This window comes from Mytilus galloprovincialis, chromosome 13 (genome assembly GCF_965363235.1).
Source record: "Mytilus galloprovincialis chromosome 13, xbMytGall1.hap1.1, whole genome shotgun sequence".
Classification (NCBI taxonomy): domain Eukaryota; kingdom Metazoa; phylum Mollusca; class Bivalvia; order Mytilida; family Mytilidae; genus Mytilus; species Mytilus galloprovincialis.
The window spans coordinates 50644851-50657271 of record NC_134850.1 but is presented as its reverse complement, the minus strand read 5'-3'; the positions used below and the strand labels follow the sequence as shown (position 1 = coordinate 50657271).

Below are 12421 nucleotides of genomic sequence, written 5' to 3'. Positions count from 1 at the left end.
GAAATGTGAAACAGTTAAAGATGAAAATCAACTGCCAACGACAACAATAGATCAACGTGAACTAATTCAAGAGGCAACCAACAACAACCAATGAATTACTATCTTTTGACTTGGTACAGGAACATGTGATAGATTGAGCAGTAAGTTTCTATTTGTTTCAACTGAAATATGGGTCATAGTACGCCTTTTCCTGCTTATACAACACGGCACTAGAGATCACCCCCATTTTTGATGGGGTTCGTGTTGCTCATTCTTTAGATTTCTTTGTTGTGTTTTGTGTACGATTGTTGTCGGTTGTTATTTCTTTCTTTTTTAACCACGACGTTGTCAGTTTATTCAAATTCATGAGTTTAAGGCGAAGTGTACGTAATTAAACTACACAATGGATTCTTTTTAAATTTTACATGTAGATTCTGCTTGTAAAAATAAATCGGAAAATAAAATAAAAAAAGGGGGTAACCGTTTTCGTTTTTGAGATACGAACTGTTGAAGTTACCAGCATCATACATCAAAATTACAAAGGATATATAGGGAAAATCGTGAAATTCGGCAGGAATTGTTACATTTCCAAGATTTTCTATCATATTAGACAATCGATTTTTTTTTAAATTTATGAGACGATTCTAAAATGTCTGAGGAATCGATTGGTGCAAAGAAAGTCCTTAGCAACCGTGCTACTTTTCAAGCTATACCCTGTTAAAGTTGAATCTTGAGTGTAAATAAACAAAAAACAACGACAACGTTATTGACGTCGCCGCAACAGTTACGACGCTTCATATAGTCCTATACTTGTATGAAATATATATATACTGTTTTGTTGGAGTTCGTGTTGCTCGGTCTTTAGTTCTTTATGCTACGTTTTGTGTACTATTGTATTGTATTTGTCTATTATATTCGGGTGCGTGCGGAGATCGCCAAGCTAGAAAACGGTTGACATTTTCTTCATTATGAACTAGAACTATTTTCGACTTTGGTGCCTTATTTTTTGTTAAAATCTAAACACTGCAACGTGTTTTCAAAATCTTTGTTCCCATAAAACTTCATTTCGTCAAGGTCTCTTCTCAGAATATCAGCCATCTGTCTGGCACAGGATAACAAATCAATATTTAAGTAAATTTAAGTTGTGTGGTAATTCTTAGTACATTTGGGTAAATTAATCTAATCTTTGTGCCGCACAAGCATTTCTATAATTCAACACATCCCTGAGCCACGACATTATATATTTTATGCATTGCATGCGCTTCTTTTTATCACAATCCAAACCGGCTAGTAACCGTTGTATAACTTTACACGTCTGAAGACAAATATTTGCGTGAAACATTTTTGTATGATTTTTATTTCTAGAAATCAACCTGAAATCTACAACAGTCCATTCCGAAAGTCGGACTGGACCTTTACTTTTATGTGCATTCGGGATCTACACAAATTGTAACCCGAATAATTCAGTCGTTTTATTCAGCTGATGTACGAATGCTACATTTCTCGTATGGGAGAAAATCGGACATGGAAAGGGCTTGAATTATTCGAGTTACTCAAATTGAAACGGAAATATATTTCTAGCTGTTCGGAATTCGTGGAAACAAATGATTGTTTTTCGGCATTACGATATTGAATCAATAGAGATACCAATTATTTCTTTTAACAAATTGGAATACCAGTCAGTTTATAGGTCTTCAGTTAGAAATAGGGGCGGCAATCCATTCATTTTATCCAATCAATTGGAAGAGGGGATCAACATTGATAGTCAAAAAGCCTTGAAATATTCGATAAAAACGTTGAATGTAAATTATATGAACTCCAAAGTCTCATATTATAAGACTAGTAAACCACAGGCTTCTCAATTCTTGTATGATCATGAACTAGGTGAAAACCTAGAGCTGACCGAGTGCGAGATCCTCATGGATAATCATCGAGGTCGTTAAACACCCCTTGCAGTAAACTTTGGTTAAATTTAAAAAAAAAAATCGAAATGTAATAGTCTGAACACATTTCACCTCTCATTCCACTAAATATAAAAATTGCAGTTACAAGTATCACAAAACTGCCCTGACCTTTTTTCTTTAACCATAATAGAGGGAGGAGGGAAGGAAGGATCCAGATCCCGAAATCCCGGGCTTAAAAACACGAAATCCGGCGAGGTCCCGAATTAAAAAAAATTTAAATCCCAACTACCCGAAATTCGGAAATAGAATTCCCGGATCCCGAAAGGGTCAATCCCGAAATCCCGAGCTTAAAAACACCCGATCCCGGAGTTCCGATAAAGGTCATACCCCCCCCCCCCCCCCCACCGTAATTCTATATTTTATTCATTCATAATCTTGGATTGAGACTTGATACTTCAAAATTACATTCTCTAATTTTGAATGATGCACACAGGCACAATAAAAGAAAACAGATTTCGCTATATATCTCTTCGAAATTGGAATTTGTGAAAGAAGAAATGACATGTTATATTTTATCTTACATGTGTACTTTCAATTTCAATATGGTTCTAAATTTAGATTTAGTTTTCCCATAAATTGCGGACGGAATAGAAGACACGAAGACACCTGTTTATTTTCTGCACATGTAGAAAAGTTGAAAACTGGGAGTTGAATGACATAATTTTTACTTATTTTAAGATAAATGTTAGAGTAAGAAAATTTTTAAGTTAATGAGTAATTTTTGGGGCATAATTTGTTTATTTTTTGTTTGTTTTCCGTCTTTGTTCTTCCGACTGGTAAGTTTTGCACAAGTGGTCAAATTATTCTCTTGGTATCGTGTGATTTCTTATATGAATATAAATCCTGTCCTTAAATTTTCAATTGCACAAAATACGAATATTTCAACGTCTTTTTAATTAAACAATTAAATTCACACGTCTTTCATTAATTATGTGTAACCTATTATAAAACTTTACGTTGAGTACTGTGTTTTTCGTTCAAGACTACGGCTTTTTAAAACGATATTGTTGGGTCAATTCAGGTTTCATTTTAATTAATTTGATATCAATAGAAGAAAAATTGTTACATGTTTATTTGTTTATTTGTTTATAATTTTGTTGTGAGGCGTTTTTTCTTTCTGTTGATATCATAAACACGAAATGCCTTCTCCTACGCGTCTAAAACAATGTTTTTAAGTCAGGCTGCACACAGAACAACGTACAGAATGCTGTGATTTCTAATTGGAGTTATTTAGATAATTTCTATGAGGTTAAAGACAGCACAGGCGTGCTTGTTGGATTCATTATAGACCGAAGAAAGTAGTTTCTCTTTCGTGTGTCCTTTCTTGGAGTAAGGGAGATAACTTGCGTAACTAACGACGAACGTTTTAAATCCCGTATTCCGCTAGAGGCGTGCAATTACGTACACTTCGCCTTAAATGTAAATCTGGTAAATTTTGTTGAATAGAACTTTGCTGACTCGATTTAACAACTAGACAAATTCGGAAACTGTGGTTTGCTATTTTACGATCCAAAATGACAATAAAAAACTTTTTGGAAATCATACGACTTAATTTCCGAAGTGTCATCGTATGAAGGGAAGCGACATGCTTTTTTCCGGTCTTGTATATTAGAATACCAATCAGTTCAGATCTGATTACCCAAACGCTTCCGAAGCATACGAGTTAATTCTCGGTTTATGGAGGGTTCGTGTTGCATAGTCTTTAGTTTTATGTTTATTATGTACTGTTGTCTATTTGTCTGTTTTTTGACAAAATGAGTTCTAATATCCCTTTGGTTCTATCGCCTTTTTTCCTCAGTAAGACGCCGTCATATAGCGGTCACAATCATTTATAACTATATTTCCCGATTTCCAGCGATCTCTCAAGTAATGAATATAAAAAAGTTGAATTTCGGATTGTAGCTTTTGAAAGTTTCAATCCACGTCAATTTAAAGTATAAATATAAAGTTTCGGGTTACTTTTCCCTTTTGAAAGTACAATTTTTTTTTATTGTTTACATTACGTTTTATCCCACAAACATCGTGACCAGGGATGGTGTTCTCGAAGCTACATGTATCTTAGGAGTAGGACGTGTCGTAAGTCTATCTTATGACAAATCTTTACCCTAAGTCGTGTTCTCGAAGCTCTCTTGACTTATGATATATCTCATTTTTCGTCCTAACTTTAGGACACCCAATAAGGTGTCTTAAGAGCATCATATCTTCATCCTAGCATTATAAAGTTTGGATTTCGCTTTTTGCTCATTATTTTGCCTGAAAATGAACATGAAATGAATCGCATCATCGGTATATGAAGAAATTGTGCATGATTTTAAACTTTGTACTTCGTGTTTCACGATACGATTACACTACAAATTTAATTCTCATTTCAAAACAAATTGTTTTCCAGTTTGAATAATTTTTTTTTTATATAATTACATTGGTAATTATGCATTAAATTCTGTACACATTTATTATAAAATTCGTAAACAATTTTATTAATTTTTTTCGTCATTAATAAATGTTTTATAAAAAAAAGTCTTTAACGATTTAAAATTTCTACTTAGGATATGTTTAGGACGTCCTAACATAAGATTCGTCTGAGATAGCTTCGAGACACAACTTAAGAGTGTCCTAAGTTGATCCTAAGTCCATCCTTAAATTGGTCTAAGATGTGTCTTAGGATACTTTCGAGAACACCACCCCAGGGGCCTGTTTATTGAAGCTCTCTTAGGATTAGGACATGTCCTAAGACCAACTTAGGTTACATGTACATCTTAGTCCTAAGTGGGTTTATTAAACATGTCACAATTTAGGAAAATCCAAGGAACTTTTGTCATAACTTTAGGATACCAAATTAGGTGTCTTAAGATGGTCATAACTTTAGGATATATTCGAATTTCGTATTTGATTCATTTTCACACCTTTTTTTAAGCAGTAATAATATAGTTGAAATTCTCCGTATTTATATGAAAAATGCACGAGATGTGCCCTCGAAAGAATGAATCCGTGACACTTCGAATTCAACTCCCTCAAAAAAATGGAATGATTTTTACCGACTAAACATATCTAAATTACAATTAATTTGTTAAATTTTTATATAATACGTAGTTATTATTTGTGTCTGATGTTTTGTTTTATACAGTTTAAATGTACAATTATTATACAAAAAATATTATTACCTTTAAATTAAAACGGTTAATAATAAGTTTCTAATTAAACATATTTAAACAAACAAAAAATATTGATTAAATATGATATGATATCTTATTTTTTCGTTTTTCATTTGTATTTCCTTTTCCGCCAATACTTAGGACATCGGTTAGGACGTCCTAGCTAAGATAATATTCCTAAGATATCTTCGATATGCATGCTGAGACGTGTCGTAAGTCGGTCCTAACTTCATCCTAAATCCTGTCCTAAGAAATATTATTTTTAGGACGGAACTTAGGATATTTTCGATAAACAGGCCCCAGATTTTGACTATAATAATATTGTACTGTCAGCATACAATAAAGGGGAAACATATAATATATGTAAAATTCGTTTCTAATATATTTTCTTATTAAAAGCATAGTTTTGTTGTACAAAAATTTCTGGACAAGTACATTTATTACAATCGGTTAATGTATAACAGTTTTAAGTGACATCATTTATCTATGTATGAAATCTATCACATCGTTTTATGTTATATTTTTAGTTTTCATCATCTCGAACAACAATTTTTTGGGATAATAAAGTTTTGTCATTTGTCATTTGTATCAGTGTCCATATACAATTAGAAAGATTGTAAAGAATACTTGTTCGTTAAAATACCAATTTCAAATTACCAGACTTAAGCAGGCAACCACTTTTAGCAGCAAATCAAGATACCAGCCACTTCTCTTTCCAGAAGCCAATTTTCTGATAATTATGCTTAAAACCAAAATATAATTTGAAAGCGGAATTCGACATTTTCACGGCTTTTCGTGATACTCAAAAGATGAACATCCATTTTAAATACCAATTAGCAAAAATGTACAAAAAAATGCAATGTACGACAGAAAAATTACATACATGCTTTCCATACACTGCTATCTCTTCAATATCCAGTATTTCAGTTGAAACAATTTTCAATATCTATTTCAATCTATAACTGAAACATAACCGTAGTTATCTGTCTTTATTTTGTGTCTATTTGTCTTTGTGTTGTCAATAGTGCATCAATATACCACTACTTTCTTGTATTTTATGGATTAATATTGCAGTACTTTCATAACATAATAGATCTAGAAGGTTATTCTGTTGAAGAACTCAGATAAAAAGAGAGACTCTAGGGTCAAAGAACTATCAAATAGTATACCAGTAAGTTACTTACAATTTACAATTTCCATTTTGAATATTTTTCTTTTTTTATATCAACGAAGTACTTTGAAGACAAATACACTGACATGTATGTAATACTCGTCAGACCATGTCATGCTTTTCACTTTGTCTGAAAAGTTACACAATCTCATGTCAGCGTTTTGGTTAAATGTATAAACTTATAAGAAGTTGTGCATTGACCCTAAAAACAATAAAACGGAAAAAATATCCATTAAAAAAATCTTTTCTATAAAATATGTGATCAACGAGAACAAAAGTTATCCTTCTCCTCTTAAATAAAAACAAAACTCCGCTATAATTCGAAAATTAAGCTACGTATTATAGTGCACTTGGATCCCTTTCTTATCACCTATATATGAATATATATCTACAAACATGTCATAACAGTAAACTTTTCCTATAATGAACATGTCCGTTCTTATAGTACTTACAATACTGTCCATATGGCATGGAAATTCTCGAGCTTTACTAGATCAAGGGCTTCCCTCGACACCTAAGTTGCCAGCTGATGAAGCAGCCTATCTACATCAGATCATAAACCAGGAATCTGCATTGCGAATGGAACTTGAAAAACAAATAACCAGTCTGCAGTCTAGCGTATACAGTTTCCAGAAAGAATTTCTGGCAATGAAAAATGAAAACAATATTATGAAGGGAAACCTTTCCAGTGTTCAACATGATGTGTCAAGATTGAAACTGGAAAATAGTGCCTTATTACGGAATATGTCCACGATAAACCATTCTGCAGGTTTGAATTTGTATGACTGTTTCTCGCTTATTATTTTCTCACCTTTTTATTTCACAATTACAATTCTTAGACTACAGTTCAGACATAAAAGACATAAAGAGCAATCCCTTCGTATTGCTGTTCTTCATCTCAAAGTCATAAAGAAACTGTCACATCACTGCAAGTTTTTGACGACCACTATATATAAATCAGTAGGTTGAGCGAATTTGTTTGAAAACATCTTTCATAATTGTATAACTATGTATTACAAATGTATTTGCAAGCATATACTTAATGCTCTGACTCTTATCAACCACTGTGCTGGTACGGAATACACCATATCTTGCAACGTCAATTGCAAGACTATAATACTGTGTATCTTCTACAGTGTAAAAGCGGTAAAGAGAATGTTGGTGAGTCAGAACAGTCACCGTAGTGACTATGAATGCAAGCCAGACCTCCCTCTCAGTCGGCATTTGAAATACCCGGGTCTCACTAAGGCAGATCTCAATCGACTTATCATTACAATCACAGACCACAACACAGCTTAAGCTTGGTCTAGGGAGGATAGACTAGCACGGGAAATGTTTTGGATAAGAAAATTTAAAACGTTGGCACCTAATGAGAACGATAAAAAGGTGTTCTTCTATTCACTCAGTGCTTTTCCTTTGGATTGCAGTGCTACTCAGTATATGATGTAATTTTAAATAACTGAAAGTTTTTAGTGTACCATGCAGTATAAATCGCAAGGTGCTATTCATTTGGGAAATACAAGTACGCAGCCACGATGTTAATAACTTAATCTTCGTCAAAGTTTGAAATGAGAAAAACAATTCAAATCTTGTAGTGCTATTCATTTCGAATGTGTAAATTCGCAGCCTCTGATGTAATTAATGAACTCTCCGCAAATTTTAAAATTTTGATTCATACCAGTTCAAATCGGTCTGTGATGCTTAATGGGACTGTATTTCTACATAGTCTCTCTTGTAATAACTTAACTTTCTTCACTTTGATGTGTACTAGCTAAGAATAAATCAGAGAATCATTTAGGGAAAAAATCCCAGACAATTCTATACAATAACGTACTCAAAATCAATATAAAGCAAGCCAAATAGAAGATAATCATACATGTATTTGTAACCTATGTAATCTAAAGACCAGCGACTCTTTTCACAAAAATCCAACAATTAAAAATGATCGTAAGTTACATCGCAATGTATATGGCTTACGAGCATTTTTACTCTTAATTTTATTTAGGGACAGATTTGCTGCTCTGATCATTTTGCGGTTACTACTATGTATTGCTACCCTGAAGTACAAAAGGGTCACATACAATTTCTTTTGGGGTTCTAGAAAGTGTTTGACAACTATTCAAGTTTTATATTAATTTTCCTATAATAGTAGAATTAATTATGTTGGTGTTTAAAAACTCTTTGGATGTTTAAGATATTATATCGTGCTCTAACTTGCCTTTTCAGTTCTGTTGATAGTTTAAAATTGTCTTCTCTCTTCACTACACTTTCACATAATCTTAATTATGAAACAGACAATACTCTGTTTCAATTAAAAGGACATTGAACACTCTGAAAGCAAAGTTGTTTACTCCGACTAATTTTACTAGTTTTGAATCAACAGTTACTGTAAGAATTTAAAATTTGGTAACAAGTCCATAGTATTATATTCAATACTTGACTAATATTATTTAACTAAAAAAAGACTGTTTCGTAAATAAAGATACGCGAATGACAAACTGTGAGTTTGAAGTAACCGAGGCATGACAACAGGCGTTGAACTATTGTTGTAAAAAACGATAGAATGCAATTGTAGTTTCTTTTGTATATACATGATATATTACATAGTGTGGCTACGTGCACCATGTACATAGATATTTGAAGATGTGGTATGAGTGCCAATGAGACAACTTTCCATCCAAGTCACAACAGTAAACCATAATAGGTCAAAGAAGGTCTTCAACACGGAACATTGTCTCACACCGAACAGTAGTCTATAAAGGTTCTTCAAAAATGACTTGTGTAAAACCATTCAAACGGGAAAACCAACGGTCTAATCTATATAAAATATGAGAAACGAGAAACATTTATGAACCACATCAACAAACGACAACGGCTGAATCTCAATTTCCTTACTTAGAACAGTTACAAACAAATGCATGCAGGTTTAAAGTAACTTTATAATAGATACCAACCTTCAACCTTACCGACACAATAGTGTAACATCACAACATAGAAAAACACACTATAAAATATCAATTGATGTCTGTGTACGACATAATGCATTAATCTGTTAAATACCTGAAATATATTTTGTAAAAGTGGATAAAAATGTTTTGAATATTTCAGGAAACACTGTTATGTTTTCGGCCTATCTTTCTACAACTATCAATAATCCACATGTTGATCAAACTATCGTATTTGACAAAACATGGACGAACACTAACAACGTTTACAATACCAGAAGTGGAATATTCACAGCTCCTGTTTCTGGACATTATCTGTTTTCCTTAACAGTTACCAGTCAGTCGTTTAATACACATGTTAACCTAATCTACAATGGAAAACGTGTGGTTACTCTCATAGCCGATATTCATCATGCGAATTATTTTGGACGAGGAAGCTTAACACTTATACATCAAATGAATGTCGGCGACAATATGTGGGTGTCCAGTAAAGATGATAGGATAACAAATGGAATAAAAGGCGGGAACCCACCGTTAACCCTATTCACTGGTCATCTTCTGCAGGACATGTAAAAACTAATCAGAATATTGTTAAAAATTTACCATCAGTTACTAACTTCTGAAACTTTTAATAAAAGAATTAAAAATTTAATTTGTATTGTTTTAAAGATATGAAGTGTAGACCCAGCAGGAGTAGTCACCATCATCGTTAATATTTTGTGGACTGTTGATTATCAGTTCGTCTGTTTCTTATCTGCGCTATGATCTGGTTTAAACAAGTGACATTAACATTGATTTACTATTCATCAGATGCTTCATATCTGAAATTTCATTCGTTAAAGTATCTATAAGGTATAACACGACGATTGCTACTAGGAAAAACTTGAATATGTTTACAATTGAAATAACAAAATTCAACACCGAAGTGCAATTTATGTTTATCGAACCATTAAAGCCAAATTTTAATGAACAAAGACAATATATATATGCTTAAAAGAGGGACGAAAGATACCAAAGGGACAATCAAACTCATGAATCGAAAATAAACTGACAACGCCATAGCTAAAAAACAAAAGTACAATTTGAATACAATTAAGTCAATGATTACAACGAAGAGAAACAACACGAACCCCACCAAAAACTGGGGGTGATCGCAGGTGCTTGGAAGGGTAAGCAGATTCTGCTCCCCATGTGGCACCCGTCGTGTTCCTCAAGTTATTACAATTCCGGTAAATAGAATAATTCGGTAGGTCGTGATTAGGGAACGTGATTGTAGTTATGACATAAAGGAACATATCCGATTTCATCTGTGAAACGGTTATGCCATAACGGTCAAACAACTTGCGATGGCGTCCGTAAAACTTACGAAGGGGTGATTTCAACTTCGCCATTTGAAACTCATGGTTTAATAGCTTCCTTGTGAGCAACCCTCTATCAAGGAAAGAATGAAATACAAGCCCGTAAATATCGTATCAATTGGGAGATATATACTCCGTATGCCGGCGCTGGTGGAATGTTGCTAATTTTATCTACGTAGATAAATTGATAAAGATGCCAAACATAAAGGGATAACTTTACCACATTGAGTGCATAACATGTAAAATATAATTACGTGCATATAAACAATATTTGTAACTTGTACAGAACCAGATGATGGGGTTTTGTCTTCTTTGAAGAGGAAATATCCTGATTTAGTTTGTATTCAGTGTTCCGTTGAAAATATATCTTTTATTGGTAGGGTTTAATTTTTTATGTTGTGTTTTGTATCTATCGTCTTTTTTATTTGGCATGGCGTTTTTCATTCATTATCGACTTTTGAGATTAAAAATTCTTTTGCAATCTTTCGTCTCTCTTAATTCGCCAGCAATAGGTATTGGTTATTAAGTGAATAATTAAAAACTTGTTAATATGAAATGAGGGGAACAAAAGGTATGTTTTCCTTGACATACAAACTATCGTTCGACGGGATGTCAACGAAAAATGAACAAAATCCTCCAAGAATCACGATTGAAAACTATTTACCAGGGAAATTGTCATTGAAACAAAAAGTAAAAACACAAAAATACTGAACTCCGAGGAAAATTCAAAAAGGAAAGAACCAAATCAAATGGCAAAATCAAAAGCTTAAACACATCAAACGAATGGATAACAACTGTCATATTCCTGACTTGGTACAAACATTTTCTTATGTAGAAAATGGTGGATTGAACCTGGTTTTATAGCTAGCTAAACCGCTCACTTGTATGACAGTCGCATCAAATTCCCTTATATTGTCAACGATGCGTGAACAAAACAAACAGACACAATAGGTAACCATGTCAAAAATATGGGTACAGCAGTCAATATTCTGTTATCATCTTAATCACTATAAAAAAAAAACAACAAATGTAACGAAGAAGCACACAAAGGCATACATCAAATTTAACATCCTCATTTTGCTTATGTTCTACGATTTTATTTATCTATGTAAATACTACCCATAAAGGATGGAAGGTTTTAAGTACTGGTGTAAAATTGCGCGTTTAAGATTCGCACAGGTAGACATAAAATAGTTTTGTCGTTAAAAGTATGACGGGATACATAAATACAGAGTCACGTAAAATGTATATCACAAAAAAACAGACTTAACAGTAAAAGTAGTATTAATAAATAAAATAAATTTGTCATTCAAAGTATGACAAGATACATAAGTAAAAATAATATAAATAAATAAAATAATTTTGTCGTTCAAAGTATGATGGGATGCATAAGCACAGAGTCACTATACAGATATCTAGACGGTTCTCTGGAACGTGTATATTCTGGAGAAATTTATTACTGCTATTCCATTGCCATCTTCCGTCACTTAACTGTTTTATCATTGTTTGATCTCTGTCGGCTTGCATTCGATAGCAATGGGAGGCTGTCGGGATACATTCGGTCGTATTTTTTACCATGTGAAAAATACAAATCGGATAAGAATCAGATTGAGAACGGGATAATCGGGACACATTCGGCTGTAAACGGCTAAATTTTGGACGCTTCCATAATAATATATCATTTTGTCGGGATTTAATAAATGTTTACAAATCTAAATTAAAGTCTGGACTTCCAACAAAGATTCACAGGATCTTGATCAGACTTTTGACTACTTTTAATCGGGAATTGCCTTATTAAGGACGGCAGTAAAAATTGTGAATGTATGACCCCGGCTTAAAGAACTTCTTTAAT

At 33.1% G+C, this 12421-nt stretch overlaps 1 long non-coding RNA gene across 1 annotated transcript; it reads left to right on the top strand.

Moving 5' to 3' along the window:
* Nucleotides 1–6672: 6672 nt before the first annotated feature.
* Nucleotides 6673–9863, top strand: LOC143056480 (uncharacterized). The gene is made up of 2 exons (XR_012972367.1): nt 6673–7035; nt 9375–9863. It is a non-coding gene; the product is annotated as an uncharacterized LOC143056480 (long non-coding RNA).
* The last annotated feature ends 2558 nt before the right edge of the window (nt 9864–12421 follow it).